This window comes from Peromyscus leucopus, chromosome 9, assembly GCF_004664715.2.
Source record: "Peromyscus leucopus breed LL Stock chromosome 9, UCI_PerLeu_2.1, whole genome shotgun sequence".
Classification (NCBI taxonomy): domain Eukaryota; kingdom Metazoa; phylum Chordata; class Mammalia; order Rodentia; family Cricetidae; genus Peromyscus; species Peromyscus leucopus.
This window is the reverse complement of record NC_051070.1, coordinates 91,089,889-91,113,893: the sequence shown is the minus strand read 5'-3', so window position 1 is coordinate 91,113,893 and position 24,005 is coordinate 91,089,889. Positions and strand designations below refer to the sequence as shown.

The 24,005-nt window shown below is 38.0% G+C and overlaps 1 protein-coding gene across 2 annotated transcripts in view; it reads right to left on the bottom strand.

Moving 5' to 3' along the window:
- Positions 1 to 24,005, bottom strand: part of Synpr (synaptoporin) — a 349,008-nt gene that overhangs the window by 42,194 nt on the left and 282,809 nt on the right. The gene's annotated exons all lie outside the window — the stretch shown is intronic.

Genomic DNA, 24,005 nt, shown 5'->3' with positions numbered 1-24,005 from the left:
AAACTCCATACTTTTCTGTCTCTAACAGTGGCTACTCAAATGCCTACGGAGCCTAGCAGGCTACAACACAAACAGCACACTCTAGGCTTAGCTGTGCATCCTTTGAGATGGTATGTGAGGTGAACTGTCATTTTTTAGATATTTCCAAACAAAATGGAGGGAGATTCAGATTTTCAGGTCTTACATAGGTAGTGAAAGAAAGATTGAGTTTCACCCTTCTTATTCTCTCATTTGTTTCTATAACTACATCTCTAATAAAGAATCAAATAGTATTTACTTCCTATTTGCTTCAGAGCCAAATTTCTAAGTGCTTTCTTATATGGCTCTGTGGTTTTGGTTAGAATTTTGCTAATAAGCAACAAGAATTAAGACAACCAGCTGGGAAAACAGGCTAAGAGGGCTGCAAAGATACCAAACTCCAGACTCCATGCCCATTATTTGCATGTCTAATGAACTATGGGTCTCAGGGCAAGGCGTTTCTGAACTGCTGGATGCCTCAAAGAAGCTGAAGCTGTGAGTGCTTGTTTTTGATTCAAAGCAACAACTCAATAAGCAGTGAGAAAGTTTGCCATCTAGAATGATGGAGTGAGGAAGAACCCAGCACTTCAAACAGAGTGATGGGGCTGCTGAGACAGCTCAGCTGGTGAAGGTGCTCACGGCATGTCTAATGACGTGAGACCTGTCACTGGGCCCACATGGTGGAAGGAGAGAACTGACTCCTGCAAGTTGTCCTTTGGCCTCTACAGGCATGCCATGGGCCATGGAATGCACCCCCACATAAATGTTATATATCTTTTACATGTGATAGGAGGAGGGGGCGGCTGAGGCTAGTTTGCAGCTGGATACTCTAATCAGATCGTCTAAGTTTCTCTGTGCCATGCTGCTGCTTTCTTCAGACTTCCTTACTATTTCGATATCTGCCAGCCGGCACAGTATTATAGAGTCGTGCTTGGTTCTCTATCCTTCAAGCATAAAAATAAGCACTGCAATTGTAGGGCTAGCAGAAAGGAAAGTAACAGCAACAGAGGACAGAGTGAAACTCTGTATTAAGCCTAACTACATTAATCTGTAATGACAACACCTTAAGCTAAGTTTGGAGGCTTAAAGCATAAAAAATAATACAAAAGATATTTGGTCATAACAGTGCAATAAGAAATCTATGGCATTTCTCAAGATGAGAAAATAAATGATGTTCACATATTCACTGCTTTTCAGTTGGCCTAACCAGTAAGACTTAAACACCAGCTAGAAAGAAAGCACACAATAGATGCCAGGGTGGATAATATAAGGTGAATGGAAATGATGGCTTATTATAATAAGCGTCTGCTGGATGCCTGACATTGTTGTAGTGGCTTTATTTTCATAAATCATGTGACCAAAGGCCTTATATGCTATCTCTACATCACAGGTGACAAGATGGAAATGCAGAGTGGCTCTAAAACCTAGCAAAGTCACATGGGCCACAGATGATGGTACTGCAGTTTTGACACAGACAGTTGGACTCTGGGGACTGAATTCTTGAAGTATTGTTTCTTACTGCCTCCACATGACAGAAGTCGAGCTCAAGACTAATAGAAATAAAGCTGGGAGGTTGAGGCTAGAAGCAGAGTATTATTCAGATTTGGGTCCTTGGAGCTTAGCCTAGGACATGGGACCTGGGGAACAGTCTAAACATCCATGATTATTACTCTTTTAAAAGAATTTAAATATATTATTTGGTCAATTTCATATATGCATATAATATATCTTGATAATAATCATCCAATTACCGTATCAAGCTCCCCTCCCATTCAACCCTTTCCTCTTCCCAACAAATCTCTCTCCTATTTCCACCTGAGTTTTGACCCACTGAGTTTAACTAGGGTTGCTTGCAGAGCATAGTTGGAAAGTTACTTACTGGAGTATGGACAACTTAATAGTGGCCACACCCCCTAAAAAAGTGATGGTAATCATTTCTCCCAAGTCCAAGAAAAGCTTGGTCTTATTTTCAAAATGGAAATATCATGTGGACTTTTGTCTGGCTGAGAAATAACACCGAATACAAAAGTATAGGGGAGTGGTGGCCAGTGTTTATGTCAACCTGACACACAGTAGGGTCATCTGAGAAGAAGGGTCTTAACTGATAAAATGCCTCCATATTACTGGCCTACAGGCAAGCCTGTAGGGCAGTTTCTTGATGGAGAATTAACATGCGAGGGTCTAGCTCACTGTAGCTGGTGGCACACCTGGGCAGGTGGGCCTTGACAGTATAAGAAACCAAGCTGAGCAAGTCATGTAGACAAGCCACTAAGAAGTGTTCCTCCATGGCTCTTGCTTTAGATACTGCCTCCACATTCCTGCTCTGAGTTCTTGCCCTGACTTCCCTCAGTGAAAGAATGTGACCTGAGAGTTATAGGATGAAATAAACCCTTGTCTCCCCAAGTTACTTTTAGTCATGGTGTTTTATCACAGCAACAGAAACCCTAACTAATGCAGGGGTTATAAAGAAAAACCCAAGATAATACAAATTTTCAAAGTAAATTATAAACAACTATTAAACAGGACATTTTTCTTTCTCAACTCTATACCATTTGAGGACTCTCACCAAACTACTGTTAAACTAGTACTCTAACTTGCTTGGACATATCTAGTTGGCTCATGCTCCATTATTAGAGATGGAGGCAGAAACAATGTAACAATTCCTGATGTCCTCTAGAAGAATGTAATGTCTCAAACTGGTCATGGAACTGGAGGTGTCACTATGTTCTGTATGGTGCCCTAAATCAGAATGTAGAACTATGGAGAAAGAGGTTTCAGGGCTGAGACATGCACAGTAGGGAGAGGAGCATAACTGTATAGCTTAGCCTGTCAGGAGGGAACACAGGACAGGAGAGGGCAGCAGGGGACCCAAGGTCTAACTGTGAAGTTCATGGACCAAAGTAAATGAATACAGTGTGAGTCAGAGTTCATGACAAGTGCAACTGTGCAGTGAAAACTGGTCTGAAAAGGCAAAGACTTAATTGCTTTAGGCGAAGTTTGTCATTCTCCTCAGCCACTGATTCTACAGCCCTGCAACAGGATGTAAAATACTAAACTTACATAATATTGGGGAAAGTACCAAGTGACAGATAGCAGGTGTTCAATGGCTGCTACTTACTACTATAAACTTCACAGTATAAATCATGATATCTCAACCCCTGGTGACAATCTGAGCTGGGTAGTTCTTTGCTGAAGTGAGTTGTTCTGATCACTACAGATATTTGACATTAACAGCATCCCTGACTTCTACCCACTATGTCATCTTAGTAGTAATAAAAGAAGTTGCCAAAACCTTGCCAGTGTCTTATGGGACAGTTTCTCAGTTCTCCTGGGCTTCTACAATAAAGCACTAGAGAACAGAGAGCTTATAAAGGTGAAAGGTTGCTTCCTCCTTGTTCTGTAGGCTCCAAGTCCAGTTTAAGCTGTCCGATGAAGGTGGCTTTCTGGTTCCAAGATGGTGCCATGTCTCTATGTCTGCTGAAAAACTACATGTCCTCATACCTTGGAACAGCAGATTGACAAGGCAAACGCTACTTGAAGCCTCTTCTCTAAGGGCTTTAGTCTTGTTGAAAAGGGACATACTCAGAGCCCAAGAACTCATTAAAGGTCCCTTCTCTCCACACTGCTGTTTTCACAACATATGAATGTGGGGTCATCATGCTATCATTTGAATTAGTTCTCTGCATAAGGCATGTTTTACCAAAGTAATAGAAAAGGTAGGTCTCTAAAGGGGTGATTAGGATATGTAGATTACTCCCCCATAAATGAGACTACGCCATTCATAAAAAAGGGTTCATACAGTGTTTGACACATTGGTCCTCCACCTTCTATAATTTAAGATCATATTGCTCCTCTCCTCTGAAGGATGTAGTAACAAGGTGCCATCTTGGAAGAATAGAGTAGCATTCAGCAGACAACCAGATCTGTCAGCGTCTTGCTCTTGCTCTTCCTAACTCCAGAACTGTGGGGGGAAAGAAACTTGCTTTAACAACTACCTGTCTCATTTTGTCTTAGCAGCATAAATGGACCTGGATGGGACAGGGGTGTCACAAGCACATTGACTCCCCCTCTTTCCTATGCACTAGGAGTCACAGAGCTGCTTGCCAGAGGAAATAAGTAGGAACACTTCACATTTCATTTCTCATTCAGTGAAAATAGAAAGCTCACAGGAAAACACTTTTGGAGCTTGGCCAAATTCCCTAGCATCTGACTTTCTAACTGGATGATGAGTTCCCTGGAAAAAGAGGAAACAAATAAAGAACAGATGGCAGAGGACAGATACTGTCCAACAACATCTACAGACATATTCCAACACTGGCTAGGTGCTGTGGACTCTGGAAGACCCACACTAATCCTTTAAGCTTTATTACAGCTCCTGGACTATAGCTCATCCTTGTATTTAACTTACTAATTACAGAAACATGGTATCAAACATGGTGGAAATTTACCTCTGTTTAAATTATTATTAAGAATTTGCTAATCATTAAAAAGCTTAAAAGAACTGTGGATGTCAACTAAGCATGTCCACGGTGTGTTAAGGACATTTTAAATGGATTAATTTATTTGCCTTTATCTGTGCTATTCCTGGGGGAAACAATTCATTCATGAAATTTTCATGGTACTTTAGATTTAGAGTTCATTTAAAGTTGAAGTCACCTCTTTTGTATTGTCAACATTTCTTTTTTCAGAGAGCAAACAGATGGAACGTAGAACATATGGGCCGGGCACACGGATGCCTGACAAGTCAGGCTTTGGACTTTGACAAGCATAATATCTATTATTAACAGGGAACACATTTAGGAGTTTAAAATATTACTTCAAGCATCAACTACATTGTGTCTTAGATAGAACTTCAAAAACAATGTTCTCCATTTTCTCTGGCAACTTCCTAATGCTCTGGAACTATCTTTAAAAGGATTCCATGCTACTGAGTGTGAGGCAGGGAGAGTCTCTCTCCCAGGAAGCCACTCTCTCTTCTTTAGGTTTCTAAAGCCCTGTTCACATGCTTCCAGCAGGCCAACAGTATGAACTTCATAATGATGCTGTGAGCTTTCTTAGTGTAACAAATGCTTTTAGCTCTTCCATCCATCCATGTTGGTTGGCTGGCTAAGTATGTTCAATACTATTAAAGGGAAAACTACAGACATGAAGTGGAACTGACAAGATGAGAAGAGAAAAGGAAAAGAAGAGAGAAGAAAAAGGAAAAAAGGAAGGTGATGGGGAAGGGGAGTGAGAGGAGAAAGGAGTCTCTCAGTTTTGATAGCTCAGATACTGAAAAATCTGAGTTCTGCCCACGATCACACCCAAGTCAAGGTTTGGTTAAACAGAAATATCAGCTCTGTGCTTACTTCCTGTTTTCATCCACCAGCTATGGGCTAAGCCTGTGCTTGAACATACAGAGTCATGGCCTTCTAGTCATGTAACAGAGTGAATTTATGGAAAAAAATCACCTGCACTCTCCACTTCAATAGTTAAGATTTTAGATCCAGATATGAGTCAAGCTATACTTCAGAATTTGGGGCAGGAGAGGAAATCTGGTGTAGAGGGACTGAAGACAGTAAAATCATGAGGGCTGTAGTCACTTGAAGAAAGGTACAACTTCCTTTTGCAGGACTGCATAATGGACAGGAAAATCATTAAACTAATAGCCATAATAATGCTATAATCAGATATCAGTTACTTCTCATTCCAGTGTGGCTTTCCCTGTGCAGAGCCCATAAGCACCTATTCCTCTGTCCTTCCAGCAGCATGTAATGTGAATCATTATTCATTGCATGTAACACAATGGGCTTCCAACTATTTAAGCACAGGTTAGAAGATGAGACTTCAATCTGGCGTGTCATGGTTTAACCATAACCCTTAGGGTCAACAAACTTCCAGCCCTCACTGCACTGTCTTCTGACTGTGGGCTGGCTCCTAAGTTCCCAGAACAGCTTTCCAATGTTTGTGGTTGATTAAATTGAGTCTGTAGAAGAGGGTTGACTCATTGTTCCACTTACCTCTCAGAATTATTTAAGGTCAAATAAGAACATATTAAAAATATTCAGGAAACATTGGGCATAATAGAAGCACAAGCCTACACAGCACCATGTTCTGCAGTGGGTAAACTCCCCCAGTCTCATAAGCCACCTCTGGTGAAACTGGTCTGCTTTGTTGGACTGGATAAGAGAATTCCAACACTACAGCCTCTTTCATTTGTCTACCCTTCTCTGCCTCCCTCGGTCCCTCCTCCTTCAACCCCTCCCTTCCTTTCTCTTTTCCTTCTCTTTTTTAAATGAAATCTTAATGTAGACATTGAGAATGGTTAGAATTCTTAGAATAGTTGCTTAAGCCAAACTTCTTACATTTCACTGGAACTTATGGGAATGTGAACCACTGCTTATTATTCTCATCCTTAGAGCATTCTGTCAGATGTGTGAGACTAGTTACTCTTTTATGCTAACTTCACAGTCAGTTGAGAAAACCTAAATCCCTTCTGATATAAGATCTAAAAAGACCCAGAGCACTGTGTCACAGAATCTTGGGCAAAAGATTGGCTTGAAAGCTGTGCTACATGACAAAGTGATGTAACTGGATGAGACATTTCAATTCCACAATCAACTACCACCCAGGTGACCATGGCTGCCTTCTGAGAGCTGGTATGTATCTATTGAAACAGAAAAGTTACTCTCTGTGGTGACACATGGTAGCTGGCTAATTCCTTTGGCTCCATTTGCTTGTTACTGGATCACTTAACATTATTAGCAATTAACTTCCTTCTGAAGCTATTCAAATCATACTTTTTTTTTTTACTTAAAAACAGGCAATTTTATAATTTTCCCAGTGGATTAATTTTTTTTTTAAGTAGCCACTGATTAAACTTGTTTCTAGTCTGAAACTGCTTGCATCCTGGTATCAGTGATTTATAATACATCAACTTGACCATATTCTGGAGCCTGTTTCCTCTCATTTTCATTGGAAGAAGGACTAAATCCCAAATTAGATCTTCCATTCTTCTATCATTAGAGATTCATAGCATTCCCTTCTTAAGCCCAAATATATTTTGAATGAGCAGAAGCGTCTAGAAACCATCTATTTCTAGGGTAAGCAGACAGAGGGGCTATCTTGGAGAGTACTCAGAGCCACACACACACTTCATTCTGCTGTAAGTAGCATATTGTCTACTTGAAGATCTCGCATGTAGGTTAGAGGCCCTTAATTTGGGTCTACATTATACTCCCCGGCCTGCTACTGGCCTGGAAGAACTGATGACGTTTCCAATATTCCCACTCCTTATCTACGTGAACAGTAATGTAAACTAGGGTTGTGACAATAAGCCAGCTCAATGCACCCTGGGAGTCCACTGAGTAAGAGCCTGTGCCATTGCTATGACTCTTGTTTATCATCAGCAGTGTCACCATTCTCTCTTCTCTATACACTGATCAGGTTTATCATGCATGGTGTCATATCTTAGAAGAGTGTAAAACAAGATGGGAGTTTATTAATTTTCAGGTGGATATCTGGATTCTTAAAGCTGCTGGAATCAGTTCTCATTAACATAATATGAGAACTTCATTGTATCATGCTGCAAGTCTGACAAGGGCTATCCAAAGTCATAATTAAAAAAAAAAACTAAGTGTATGTTCTGACAAAAACAAAATATGTGTGATATTCAGTTTTAATTATCAACTTGACATAATCTAAGGAGGAATTCTCCATGAAGTGTTGTGTAAGAAGCTTGGCCTGTGGACATGGGTATGTCTGTTAGAAGTTATTTTGGTTTTGATTACTTTAATTGAGATGGGAAGACTATTGCCTGGGTTTGGTCTTGAGCTGTACAAGAGTTGAGAAGTTGCATACATGCATTCATTCACTACTCTCTGCTGTGGGGTGGTCTGTATGTCAAATTGCTTTGATTGGTCAATAAATAAAACACTGATTGGCCAGTGGCTAGGCAGGAAGTATAGGCGGGACTAACAGAGAGGAGAAAAGAAAGAACAGGAAGGCAGAAGGACTCACTGCCAGCCGCCACCATGACAAGCAGAATGTGAAGATGCCAGTAAGCCACGAGCCATGTGGCAAGGTGTAGATTTATAGAAATGGATTAATTTAAGCTATAAGAACAGTTAGTAAGAAGCCTTCCACGGCCACACAGTTTGTAAGCAATATAAGTCTCTGTGTTTACTTGGTGGTTTACTAAGCAGCTGTGGGCCTGGCGGGTGACAGAGATTTGTCCTGACTGTGGGCAAGGCACGAAAACTCTAGCTACAACTCTCTGTTCTGCAGATGTAATATGACTTGGATGTTTCAAATCCCAGTCACCCTGATTTTCCTGCGCTGATGGCTTATAGTTTGAATCCATGAGCCAACAAACCCTTTCTCCCTTAACTTAAGCTATTTTGCTCCAGCCCCAGGAAACAAAACTACTAAAAAAGACAAAACAATAACAGCACCAAAGAATCAGTGGTAAAGGGAGGGAACCTCTCTAGGCATGGCCAGTATCCATCTTTCCTCACAAACATGACTGAGTAAAAACTAGGATAACAGTCAGACCCTAACAAGTATCTCTCTAGTGTTTTGGGATATTTGTACACTCTGTGAAGATGTATTGCTATGATCGGTGTAATAAAAAGCTGAATGGCCAATAGCTAGGCAGGAGGTATAGGCAGGACTTCCAGGCAGAGAGAGAACTCTGGGAAGAAGAAAGGCAAAGTCACCAGCCAGACATGAAGAGGAAATAGGAGGTACAAGATGGAAGAAAGGTAATGTCATATGACAGAATGCAGATTAATATAAATGGGTTAATTTAAGTTATAAGTGCTAGTTGAGACAAGCCTAAGCTAAAGGCCAAGCTTTCATGATAATAAAATGTTTTCATATTGTCATTTGTGAGCTGGCCTCCTGTGAAAAAGCTTGCTACATGTGGGGCTTGAAAATCCAAACATAGTGCCTAAGAAAGCTAAAAAAGTTCCATACAAGGAGTCAGATATGGCTTCCTGGCACAGCCATATCTGAATAGAATGACAGAAGTCATAGAGCCAGCACAGCTGCTTGACACTGATCCAGCAGAGCTGAGCCACATGATGGCTGCCATGCCACCTTTGGTTTTCATCTCCACCTGTTATATTCTTGGGGCATTTTTAATATTTGTACAACTTGAAGATATTGGATTGATGGAAAATTCCTTATAAATCATTTATGCCTTCTCCAAGGAATGCTGCTTCTAAGTTTACCCAGAAAAGTCCTGAACATACTATTCCCCCCACACCTTCAGGGAGATATCCTTATCTATTTGAAGGTATTCCTTATGCCTTAGAGGTTGTGACACATAAAGAAGAAGCCAGAAGTCTCTTCATGAGGCTATGAGACATTCTTGAAACATCTGTCCCTCTACTTACACAGGAACAAGATATTTAAAACAAAGTAAATTCAAAAAGGTCAACAAGATTCGGTGGGCTAGAGGAACTGTTCAAGGTTCAGATTACAAGGCTCTTCCCACTGTACATTCAGACAATTACGTGGCATACAACTCTGCCCTACATAGAGATATATTGATAAATAAAGTATGGAGTGAAAAGATGATAAAAGTATGAGATGTTAGGACCTCCCTCTCTTAGAAGTTAGCTCATGTAGAGCCACTATAATGTCATATGACCAAGGAACAACAGAATGCCAGGATTAGACATATAGACAAATTCTATAAGGATATAAATGTGAACACTGATTGTAATTACTGCAGCTAAATCAAATCAACCTATATATTTTAAAGATGTATTAACTTCAGAATGGAAACCAGAATATGTGTTGCGTTGAAGAGGTTTTGCTTTTGTTTCCACAGGAGAAAAAAAGGCTATGGATAGCTTCAAGACTGATAAAGATTAGATTGGAACAGGAGAGACTTTTTAATTAGGAGAGGCAGTACATCAAACAGCATGGCCATTCAATCTAACCTAACTTGTAATACTATCAAACGCCTTTCATTTTATCAGGTATGAAAAAAATTAACTTTTTATTATTAAAAGATAATATTTTTTCTGTTACCAAAAAACATTTTGTCTTAACAAAGATATAACCTGCCCCCCACCAAATCCTCAAAGTTAGGGTTAGGGCAGGGTCTTGTTTTTGTCTTTTTAAGAAAATAAAATCTCATGCAGTGAGCCCAGGACCTGGTACCACTGCCTAGATGCCTCCCAAACAGATCAAGCCAATCAACTGTCTCACCTATTCAGAGGGCCTGATCCAGTTGGGGGCCCCTCAGCCTTTGGTTCATAGTTCATGTGTTTCCATTAGTTTGGCTATTTGTCACTGTGTTTTATTCAACCATAGCTGTTTGAAACCTGGGACTTATACAGGGACGCTTGGCTCAATCTGGGAGAAGGGGACTGGACCTGTCCAGACTGAGCCTATCAGATCGATCTCAGTTCTTGGGGGTGGCCTTGATCTGGAGGTGGTGGGAATGGGGGGTGGGCCGGAGGGAAGGGGAGGGGGGCAGGAAGTGGGAGAACAAGGGAATGAATAAGGGAATCTGTGGCTGTTATGTAGAACTGAATAGTATTGTAAAATAAAAGAAAAAAAATTTAAAAAAAAAGAAAAGAAAAGAAAAGAAAATCATCCAACTAAAAAAACCCAGAGACAAATGAAACATCTAAAGAAGAGAAAAAATAATCAAGAAAAAATGACCCCCAAAATAAATTGGCCTAATGGCATAGCACACATCCAACAGGATAAAATTTCATAAACCTTCTAAAAAGTTTGTTTTTTTCTGTTCTCTACAGACACATGAGTAAAATGGTCTTTTGTAATACCAATTCAATTAAAAATTAAAGCTAGCTTTGGAATTAAACCATGGCTTTCCCCTTCTCTAAACCCAAGCATGCTTGTTAAAGGAAAATCCAAATACTGTCTCATGTCAGAAGAGCCACCTGATATGGGGCATAAGAAAAATCAAAATTAAGGGACTATTCTACTGCCACTAATCTCATAAACCTTTGGTTTTATTTTGATTTTTTAAAAACCTTTCTTAAGCTATAAATGTATCTCAAAATTTATAATATATATATATATATATATATATATATATATATATATATATAGTCCTGTCATAATATTAATGGTCATACAGAGCACTAACTAATTCTAGAAATAGGCTTTATCTAGCTTACATGATTTCAGGCTTGAGTCTGAAACAGGTAACTAGGAACTAAGTTTGTGTACCTTGGTTGTATTTAACAAATCATGGTCCTTTAACTTCTCCAAGATCTGTTGCAAATGACATTTAAAATATTTAAGTTTCCTACAGTGAATCATAATAATCCCTAACAGTGACCTTTGAAGCCTCCAAAAAGATGATGGGGCCCCACAGTGACAATTCCACATGGGTTGTGGTAACACCATTAAGCTGACAAACACCACCAAAAGATCAGTTTTAGACTACAAATTGCTCATGACAATTTCAAAGCTGCTAGCTATGAGGGTCCAGCCTCATAGACTACTCTAGCTAGAACTTCAGATAAGGCCTACATTTTTCTATTACATAGAGACTGGATAACAAATGTTACAGCTAGTTTTCCAGGGACTTGACCATTATCTCAATTTTCTCAGGGTCCTCTAAAGATGCACTTGCCCCCGAACAACAGGAAGTAATTTTAGGAACATGATGCCCACTTTCCCAAGAGCTACTTGGGTAGTTCTTGGTCATTCAGTGGGTTATGGATATTTGTCATCATTTAGAAGTGTTGGTTACAAATCGTTACTGGTCATGGTAAGGAAGGAAACTAAACAAGAGAGGATATATTCAAAGATCTCTTTCTGAAAAGAAAAAGGGGGGAATAGAGGAATGATAGGATAAAGGGGTAGATTATTGAATCTCCTTTAAACTAAAAAAACAACTATTAATCTCAAATATTTTACATGGTATGTATTTTAGTATACTGATACAAATTTAAGGTTATTTTATTATACTATATATATGTTTCTACTTTGTTTAAGATATTGCACCTATGCAGCTCATTTAATGGTGTAATGTGAATTTCTAGTCCTTAAAAGTTACAAATTATCTAGGATAATTAAAAAAAATACAGATTGGTTGTTAGTCATCTAACAATCAAATTTGTGGCCATGTTAGGTATGTTTTCAAGGTCAGAGATATATTTTAAATAGGTAGATGGTCTAAAAACACTTCAAAGACCTACAGAATATGACATTAAAATGTTTTAATAAGATAAGGCTTTTTATGACAGTGAAACAAGTCTGCTCCTGGCAGCACCAATTTACTTCAAAGAAGGATGATAGGCATTGAAGAACTTCCATATGGAGTTGACTTTCTCTGTGGCAAAGCTAGTCATTTGGGCAAGAAACTGCCTTTGCCTAGACTGCTGGCAGTATGCTATCCATTTTGGATCAGCAAGACATGAGAGAAGGCAACTGCTGAACTTTACCAAGGTAGGACAGGCCTTCAAAATTCCTGCTTCCAAAAAAAGGCTGTTAGATATTCTAAGCCTATAGTCAGAAGGTGGGTGGATGCTCCAGCATTGCAGAGGAACCTTGGGTGACTGTCCAGGCAGCCAGATGTCTTTGTCATTTCTATAGTTTTGGAAGTTGCTTGCTCTGTACTTTCTGTTTGCTGAGGTAATATTTATATCCTTCTCAGGTCTTTGATGGGGCTAAAGACTAGATAGGTATAATTACACTTTTCCTTGTTACAAAATTCAAAAAAAAAAAAACTCACAAAAGAGGTGAAAAGTATATAAAGTTAAGAGACATACAAGCTTAAGTTGTTTTTCTAAGAAAATGTTTTGAGGTCTAAAAAGATAGTTTGGGGTTGGTAATACAAGTTATGATTAAAAAGTAATTTAGGTACAAAACTTTTGACTCACCAAGATGGTATAGATAATGGAATATTTTCTTTAAATTTGCCAAATACAAGTAGACTGGGCACTTACCCGATAATTCTTACCTAATAATGCGCTTATTGTTTATAATTTTACTGTGTTAGAGTTAAAACCTTCCTTTTTTATTTAAACAAAGGGGGAATGTTGTGAGACAGTTGTTCACTGTGAAGATGTATTGTTGTGATTGGTGTAATAAAAAGCTGAATGGCCAATAGCTAGGCAGGGAGATATTTGGGCAAAGAGAAAACTCTTGGAAGAAGAATGATGGAGTTGCCAGCCAGATAGATGTAGAGGAAGCAGGATGGGCAGCATAAAGATAACTGCGCCATGTAAAAAGAACATAGATTAAAAGACATGGGTTAATTTAAGTTATAGGAACAAGCCTAAGCTAAGGCCAAGCTTTCATAATTAATAATAAGTCTCTGTGTCATTATTTACAGGCTGGTGGTCCCTACAAGAAACTACTACTACACTATAGTAACAGTGTGTTCTGCAAGCATTATCCAGGTCACCCTTACAGTTCATCTGCTGACACCTGCTCTTTGTGAGCAATCCCTGAGGGCAGCACTGGCATGTGGGCGGGTTGGAACTAAGGGGCTTGCTCTTCACTGTTCCTTCCAACTGCATGAAGTCTGCCTGTGAGATTTCTAGGACATGGGCTCTTTAAAATAAACTTATTATCGGGTTTCCTTTTTATATCACAGAAGTTTCATATTGGGGTCTTTTGATTCTTATTAGTAGATGTAAGAAAACAAAACCTGCCTGGTGTATTAGATAGCTCCAGATCTCATTAGCTCCTCATTGGTGAGAAAGACTATTTGTACAGAAACAGGACAGCATGACTCAACAAAATGATTTCATATGAATAGAATGGTTTTATATGTTTATTACAAATAGATCTTTTCCCATTTTATGTGTAAGCTAGCTGTGCAGACTTCTTCCTGCTGGACAGAGGGTATTGCCTTGGCCTTTAGAATTCTGCAAGTGCCTTCTTTATCCAAGAAAACAATGGAAGCATGCTAGCATTTCTCTGGCACTCTTTTCTGTGCACATCACAGGAGTGAAGTGATTTTGGTTTCATTTTGAGATGAGAAAAAAGATACTTGCCCAAAGACATGAGTTCTGCTTTATTACTTCTTCCCCCAGAAGTTGTATATTAAAGTACAGCAGTTCTAAGCTTGAACTCCTCCTTCCAACTAACCACAGTGTCCTAAAAGCAGACATTCTTGTAGCTGATCTTCACAATTTGTTCAGCTCTCCCTAATATATAGATCAGATAAGAGATTTGTAAAGCTTACTAAAAGAATTTCTAAAGACCTATTCTTACTTGTGAAAACTAGCTAAAAGAATATAATTTCTGGCATATTCTCAGAATGGGCATTTGAAAGTATAGTGGTACTGTGTCAATTTGTAATGATACAATTAATATTTGATTATTTGATTTTTTTGTGATTCATTAAAAGACAATAAACAAATTATTTAATTAGTTGGTAAATTTATTATTTATTTATCTTAAACTTATATTTCTATTTTCTCAAAGAATTATAGCCTACTACAATACTCTTGAAAGCACTTTATTGATTACCATATTATATTTCTTTGCAACAAAATTGTATATACAAATTTTAAATTACTTTTAATTGTCCTTCACCCTAAGGCTTTGGCATTATAAATTTCATTGGACTTAGGTAATCAGAGAATTATTATTAATGAGCAGTTGTCTAAAACAACAAAATGTCCCACATAGTTAATAAGTAATTATTGATCTAAAAAGCTAAGTTGTGTTGCACATTTATGTCTCTTGGATGGATGGGTTATTATTTTTCTTCAGTTAGCTTCTAACACCTTTGGGTATATTATACACTGCTGAGAAAGGGTGCTTGCACAAGGAGCAGGTGAGAAGAGATGGAGTTTGCTCTACTAATGTTGCTAATTTCTTGTTTCTGGCTTATAGACCTCAAATCACATAGCAATCTATCATCAAAAATGTTTTCGTTAATGATGTATCAATTGACAAGAAGGTTATGTGTAGCTGGAGAGTTTTCTTTCCGGGCAACGCCAAGCCCCGGTGGTTCCTTAGCCCACTTATAAAATAAACATACAGATGCTTATATTATTTAACCTGCTTGGCCATTAGCTCAGACCTATCATTGTCTAGCTCTTATTCTTATATTTAGCCCATTTCTATTAATCTATACTTTGCCACGTGGCTCGTGGCTTACTGGTACCTTACATCTTCCTTGTCCTCATGGGGGCTGTAGGCAGTCTCCACCTCTGTCTTCCTGTTCCCTCAATTCTCCTCTCTGTTAGTTCCACCTATACTTCCTGTCTGACTACTGACTAATCAGTGTTTTATTTATACAGAGTGATATCCACAGCAGTTATGAATATGGATTTTATTGTGAGCAAAAAAAATGTATGTCACCTCATATCGGAAGAATGTCCCCCTAGGCATTAGACAATTCACTGCTCTCAGCACTGAAAATTGTGGTGATATTTTGTTTGTGCTCTAACAAATAAAGCTTGCCTGGAAATCAGAGTGCACAGCTAGCCACTAGTTAACCACAGAGGCCAGGCAATGGTGGCACATACTTTTGATCCCAGCACTTAGGATCTCATGCTTTTAATCCCAGTACTTGGGAGGCACATGCCTTTAATCCCAGAATGAGGGAGGTGGAGATAAGAAGTGATATGGCTGGGCAGGGAGAGGAATATAAAGCAGGAGATGACAGGTGCTTAGCCCCTCTCAGTCTGAGGAGCTGGCAAGGTAAGAGGTAGCTTTGGCTTACTCCTTTGTCTCTCTGATCTTTCAGCATTTACTGCTATATCTAGCTCCAGGTTTTTATTATTAAGACCAATTAGGATTCATACTATATCTAGCATCCAACTTTCAGGAAAAAAATTCACGAAAAAGCTGCTTGTCTGTGGCTTTGAAGCCACTGGCATAAGCCAGAGCTACATGCAACAGAGTCACTACCATGCTGGCTAAGGTTTTCCTTTCTTTTCCTCAAGCCTCTGAGCAAGTTGGGATTTTTCTGTTGCAGCCTGTCTGCAGCAAACTACATTGGCTTTTGGGCTCCAAAAACTGCAGGAGTTAGCCACTTTTGCACATTCCCCCATACAGACAGCTGGCTCTTTGGCTTTTTCTCTCCAGGTGGGTTGTGGGATCTTCTTGAACCCCTTCCTCAGGCTGCTGCCACACTAGGTAGCTGCCTTGAAAACCTGCTCAGGCTTCTACTGTTCTACACAGAGCAAGCAACCCCACACTTCACCATCATCTGAATCATCATCATTGGCAGATTTGGTGAGACAATTGGGGGATTCTTAAAGGGGGGAATTAGTTAAAACTGAGAGGTTTTTTCCCCACATTAAAAAATGGGAAACACTATTAAAATGGAGGAAGTTAGGTCTTTGTATAATAATATACTGGACTGCTTGAAAATGAAGCAATTAAATGAGAGAATAATTAATTTAGATGGGATTTATATAATGTCAATTATAAATATCTGTTTGATCATTTTTATTTTATCACTAAAAAAGTTGGACCATGGAACAATGAAGTAGGACTAGAGGTATGGAAATCTCCCAAGAACTACTACTTGGAGAGGGACATAGAGCTAATGTAGAAAGGCAATCTTTATATGATGACCACCTTGGCTTTATGCTACTTGGCAGCCTGAATGCTTGGGACAGAATTGAAGAAGTAGGAAAGAAAACTGAGTCATTTACTAAAGTTATACAAGGCTCAAAAGAAAACTTCACTGATTTCTTACAAAGATTCACTTGAGCAGTAAATATAATGATACCAAATACAGAAAATAGTCAAATAATAATTGAATCTCTGGCTTTTGAAAATGCTAGTGCACAATGCAAATGGGGTAATTAGGCTAAAGCAAGATCAACACCCTTATAGGAATGGATCCAAGATGCAATCAATATTGAATCTTATAACTATGATGATGCTTGGATAGAAGAGGTGATTTCCATAGGTTTGAAGAAAATTCAAAATGTCAAGTGTTTCAATTGTGGTAAACAAGATCACCTAAAAAGGGAGTGTAAACAGGGCATTCCTAGAAACAATGCTTTTTTCTAAGAATAATCCCAACAGAATGCCCATCCATTCTGGAGTACTCAGAAGATGTGGCAAAGGCAGACATTGGACTAATGAATATAGACCAACAAGGGACAGTAAAGGTGACTCTTTGACATTGGGAAACACCTTGAGGGGTCTCTCACTGGCCCCTATGTCAAATTTGGTTCAGTCATTTCCTGTCACCATGGAGGAAACTCCTTCTCAGAGCAATTAAAGAACATAATGCCTATTGTAAAAACAAACAAACAAAAAATATACTGCTATGGATAGTAGAACAGCAAAAGAAGAGAGAACCAAAAATTCAGGAGAAACCATAAAGCAAATATTTTGACAAACTTCTATAAATGAACAAAGACCAAAATTAAAAATATGAATAAATGACATCATCATTGAAGGTCTTATAGACTGAGGTGTGGATACAGCAATAATTTCATCAGAAACTTGGCATCCAAATTGGCCTCTTCAGGAGGTAAATGTTCAGTTTTTAGGGATTGGAATGTTATCTCAGGTAAAACAGAGCAGGAGATCAGTTGAATGCATAGGGCCAGAAGAACAGAGAAAAATTAAAGTCATATGTGACTAACATAGCAATGGATTTATGGGGATGTGATTTCTTACAGCAATGGAATACCCAGATTGACATTCCTCCAAACTCAGAAACAAACCATAAATTAACATATGTTTCTGGGGAAAATATTAGAAGATATTATAAAGAACAGTCACTGACTATTCATGTAGTATAAGAACAGGGCACAACAGCTGCTGATCTTTCAAAGGCACCAATAGCCCCACCTTTAAAATAGTTGACAGAAAAACGTGTATGGGTTGAGGAATGGCCTTTAACATCAGAGAAATTACAAATCTTAGAACAGCTGGTACAGTTAAATGATCAGCATATTTAAGAATAAACAAGCCCTTGGAATTCTCCTGTATTTGTTATTAAAAAGAAATCTGGAAAACAGAGAATGGCAACAGTTCTAAGCACTATTAATAAGATGATTCAGCCAATGGGCTCTCTACAGTCTGGAATGCCTTTGCTTTCTCTGTTACCTAAAGGATAGCCTCGTAATAGTCGTTGATTTAAAAGACTGTTCTTTACTATATCTTTACAAGAAAAAGACAGAGGAAAATTTGTCTTCATAGTGCCTACTTATAATAATTCTCAGCATGTTAAGAGATATCAATGAAAAGTTCTCTCACAGGGAATGTTAAATAGCCTCACACTGAGCCAATATTTTGTATGACAGCTGTTGGAAATGATACATAAGCAATTTCCTCAGTCTATAGTTTACCATTACATTGACTACATATTACCAGCTGATTCAAATGTAGATACTTTAGAAAGAATGTTTGAAGAAGTAAAGTAAGTTCTGCCTTGTTGGGAATTACAAATTACTACTGAAAAAATACAAAGAGGAGATTCTATTAACTATTTAGGATATAAAACAGGTCTACAAAAAATTAGACCCCAAAAGGTGCAAATTAGGAGAGACTGATTGCAGACTATTACTTTCAAAGGATGCTAGGAGACATTTCCAATCTATTGGGGTAAAGCCCACTACTGGGGTAAAAATTAATGAACTGAGCAATTTGTTCAAAACAATGGTGACAAGGACATAAATAGTCCAAGAGAATTATCAGCTGAAATTGAGAGAGAATTGGCTTTGGTGGAAAAGAAATTACAGGATGTTCATGTAGATCATTTGGATGCAGAGCTTGATTGCACTATGGTTATTTTACTCTCTATACATTCTCCTATAGGAATATTAATGCAGAAGGAAGATATTATCTTAGAATGGATCTTTTAACCACATAAACCGAGTGAAAAATTAAAAACTTATGTGGAAAAGGTCTCTGAGTTGATTCTAAAAGGAAAATTGACACTTTGTCAATTAGCAGGAATAGACCCAGCAGAAATTATAGGACCTTTTACTAATGATGAAATTGACAAATTATGGGCAGAAAATAAACCTTGGCAAAGAGCTTTCAGTAAATTTTTGGAGAGATTAACAGCAAATATCCCAAAAGCAAGAGAATTAAATCTATAAAGATAACTCACTGGATTCTTCCTTATATTATATGGGGAATACCAATTTCTGGAGCCCCTAGATTTTATACTGAATCAAACCAATCAGGAAAGGCAGGTTATCAATAAGAAACTTTAAGTAAAGTGGCTCAAAGCCCTTATGATTCTGTCCAAAAGTCCAAATTATATGCTATTCTCATGTTATTAATGGATTTTACAGAGCCTCTTAACATAGTTACTGACTCTCAGTATGCAGAAAGAATTGTTTTACTCACTGAAACTCCTGAATTTATTCCTGATGACTCAGAATCAACTTTGTTATTTATTAAGTTACAAGAAATAGCCAGGAATAGGAATCATCCTTATATTTAATTCACATCTAATCCCATGTGGGTCTGCCAGGCCCTCTAGCACAATGTAATGATGAAACTGACCAACTATTGATAAGAAAGATGCTGGATGCTGGGTGGCAGTGGCACATGCCTTTAATCCCACCAATCGGAAGGCAGAGCCAGGTAGATCTCTGTGAGTTCAAGGCCATCCTGGTCTAAAGAGCAAGATCCAGGACAGGCACCAAAAAAACTACACAGAGAAACTCTGTCTCAAAAAAAGAAAGAAAGAAAGAAAAGAAAGATGCTGGAGGCCTCAGAGTTTCATTAAAAAACTACCACGTCAAGATCATTCTCTACTTGTTCTTTGTTCAACCAAATTCTACTGCCTCCAGGAAGTAACCCAAAGGGTACTCAAAGGAATGAAATCTAGCAGACAGATGTATTTCATTTTGTAGAATTTGGAAAATTAAAATATGTTCACCACACCTTAGATATATATTCAGGATTTCAATGAATGACTGCTTTGAGTTCTGAAAAGGCTGATTCTGTAATTACACATCTTTTAGAATTCATGGTCATCATGGGTATACGTGTACAAATTAAGATTGACAATGCTTCAGCATATGTTTTTAGCAAAATGAAACAGGGTTTTTTGCATATTACAATATAAAGCATATTACAGGTATACCACACAATCCTATAGGCCAAGCAGTTATAGGAAGATTTAATTGAACTTTAAAGAATATGTTAAATAAACAGAGAGTGGTGATAAAGACTCCAGAAATAGATTTCATAATGCTTTATTAAATTTGAATTTTCTAAATGCTAATGAGAAAGGAATGACAGTTATGGAGAAACATTGGATAATAGAAAAAAGCTATAGAATTAAATCAGCCAGTATATTTTAGAAAAGTGTTGACCTCAGGATGGAAAACAGGATATGTGTTATGTTAGTGATGAGGTTTTGCTTTTGTTTCCTCAGGCAAAGAAAAGCTTTGGTGGATATCATCAAAATTGATAAAGGTTTGATTTGAACAAGAGAGACCTCTTAATTAGAAGAGGCGATAGTTCATCAACCAGCATGACCATTCAATCTAAACTAATTTATAAGACTAACAAATGCTTTTCATTTGATCAAATATAATTTGCCAAAAGGGAACCTCCCAAAAGTTAGGGTTGGGGCAGGGTTTTGTTTTTGTCTTTCAGGAGAATGAAGACATAGAGATAAGGTTCTGAAGAACACTGGACAAATGAGACATCTGAAGAAAAAGGACAAATTATTCAAAAGAAGTGTCCAAGAAAAAAAGTAAATTGGTCTATTGATACATCATATCTCCAACAGGATAAAATTTCATAAATCTTCCTAAATATTTGTTTCTGTTGTTCTCTACAGACACATAGAGCAATTTTTTGTAGCACCAGTTCAGTTGAAAATTAAAGCTGGCTTTAGATTTGGAATGTGTCTCTTTCCTTCTCTAAACCTAAGCACACCTGTTAAAGTAGAATCCAAAATTTCTGTCTCATGTCAGAAGAGTCACCTGATATGGACAGAAGAAAAACCAAAATTAGGGACTATTCTATTGCTGCTAATCTCATAATCTTTTGCTTTTATTTTGATTCTCTAAAACTTTTTCATAAAGTATGAATATTATCTCAAAATTTATAATATATATGTTAAAATTTTTGTCATGATCATATAGATCACTAACAAATTCTAGAAAAAGGCTTCATCTAGCTTCCTGTATGACTTCAGGTTTGAGTTTCTATCAGGTAACTAGGAATTAAGTTTTTGTACTCTGGATATACATAACAAATATTGGTCCTTTAACCTCTGTGAGATCTGCTGCATATGATATTTAAAATGTTTAAGTTTTCTTCAATGAACCATGACAACACCTAATAGCTATCTCTGAAGTCTAAAAGAATGATGTAGCCCCACCAAGATAATTCCACATGGTCTATGATAACACCACTAAGCTGACAAACACCACCTAAAAATTGGATTTGGACTACAAACTTCCCTAAAAAGTGGCTAGCTGAGATGATTCACCCTCACATATTACTCTAGCCAGGACTTGAGATAAGCCCTGCACTTTCCCATTATACAGAGACTGATTATGCAGAGACTGGACAACAAATGATACAACTACCTCTCCTAGGACTTGACAATTAACCCAAATTTTTCTTTTCAGGATCCCTTAAAGATGTTGTCACCCTCAGATAGCAGGAAGTAATTTTAAGAACATGATGTCCACATACCTAAGAGGTGGGATGGGTGGTTCATGGTCATCTAGTGAGTTATGGATATTTGTCATTGTTTAGAGTGGTTAGTTACAAGTTGTTATCGGTAATGGTTAAAATAAAGCTGAACAAAGGAGATTAGATTAGGGGTTCTTGTTTTGAAAAAAAGAAAAATGCGGGTATAGATATGATAAGATAAAAGGGTAGATTATAGAATCTACTTTCAAAAAGCAACTACTTGTTTTAAATATTTAACATTGATATGGATCTTTGTATACAAAGTTGAGATTAGTTTTGTTAGAACACACTGTACATGCATTTCTAATATTGTTCATGGTATTGTACCTAAACACCTCATTTAATAGTGCAATGCAAATTGCTAGTCCTTAAATGTTATTATTACAGTCTAATTAATAAATGCAGGTTAGTAGTTAGTTGCTTATTACAATTAAACTTATAGTCATGTTAGGTATGTTTTCAAGGTCAAATAGATATATTTTAGGTAGACAGATGGTCTTCAAACACTATAGAAATCTGAATATGGCATTAAAGATGTTTTAATAACATAGTTTTTTTTTAATGACAATGAGACATGTTTGCTCTTGATAGCACCAATCTACTTCAGAGAAGATGATGGGCATTGAAGAAACCCCATATGTAGTTTGCTTTCTTTGTGGCAAAAGTTAGCCACTGGGCAAGAAACTGCCCTTGCCTCAACTGCTAACAGTATGCTGTTCAAATGCAACAATCAGGACACAAAAGAAAGGACTGCCAAACTTTGCCAAGACAAGGTAGGACAGCCCTTCAGAAAATTCTGCTTCACAGATAAGTCTGCCAGATATTCTAGGCCTGTAGGTTGAAGATAGATGCCCCAACGTTGTAAAGGAGTCTTAGGTGACTATCTAGGCAGCCAGCTGTTTTTGTCATTTCTCACATTTTTTGGAAGTCCCTTGTTTGCACTTCCTGCTTACTTATTTCCTTCTTGGGTCTCTAATGGCATTGAAGACTTTATAGTTATAGTTTTCCTTGTTACCAGATTCAGAAAAGAAATTCACTAAAGAAATGTACAGTGTGTAAGGTTGAGAGACATAAAAAGATAATTTTGGTAATGCAAGTTAGAACAAAATGTGAATTAGGTACAATGTTTTGGACTCACCAAAATAGGATAGATAATGGAGTATTTTTCTGAATTTGTCAAATGTTTATGGACTAGACATTGTTGATGTATTTATTGCCTGCATACATTATGTAAATATTATACTTATTGTATATAGTTTTTCTTACATTAATTATAACCTTTTTTTAATTTTAGACAAAGAAGGGGAAATGTGATATTTTGTTTGTGCTCTAACAAATAAAGCTTGTCTGGAGATCAGAGTGCAGAGCTAGCTACTAGTTAACCATAGAGGCCATGCAGTGGTGGCACAAGCCTTTAATCCCAGCACTTGGGATCTCATGCCTTTGATCCAAGCACTAGGGAGGTAGAGACAGGAAGTGGTGTGGCTGGGTGGAGAGAGGAATACAAGGTAAGAGGAGACAGGAGCTCAGCCCCTCTCAGCATGAGGATTAAGAAGTGACAGTGGCTGGCTTCTTTGTCTCTCTGATCTTTCAGCATTTACCCGCATATCTGGTTCTAGGTTTCTATCATTAAAAGCAGTTAGGATTCACACTACAGACAATATGTAAGACAGTCACTTTCCACTGCTTCCAGTGAATTGTATCTTGCAAAGATGCTGTGTGATAAGCTTTGGAATGGCAAGAAAGGCTGCTTTATTGTATGAATTGGGAGTACATAATTGCTATTACTTGGTTACTCAATGTTCCCCCAAAGTCTGTGCATTAAATAATTAGTTCCCACAGTGGTGGTTTGAGGAGATAGTGGAATACTAGGGAGATGGGGCCTTATGAGAAGTCTTTAGTCCCGGGGAAATGCACCTTTGAAGGAGATTGTGGGATCCTGAGACTCTCACTCTTTTGTTTTCTGGCCATAAGGTGAGCAGTTTGTTCCACCCACAAGCTCCTCATCATTGCTATTTGGCACCCCAAGAATGAAAGATCTGTCCAATCACAAGCCATGATCCCCAAAACCAGAAGCCCAAAGCATCCTTTTCTCTTTGTAAGTCAGTTATCTCAGGCACTTTGTCCTGGAGGCAGAGGCAGCTGACACAGTTACTGACAGAAGAAGTTGGTAAGGCATTTTTAGATGCAGGTCATTTCAGGAAAACAGATTTTAAGTAAATGTACATGTAAAGGTTGTAAGATGTATTTATTTTTCTTAAAACTATCTATATCCATGTATCTCCTGGAGAGTGTTTGTATCTCCCCAGGCATGTGTATGGTCGTATTAGGACATGTAAGGCTATGTTGATCACAACTATCTGAGTCTTTGAACCACTGTCAAAGAGAATGGAATGCAGTGGTGGGAT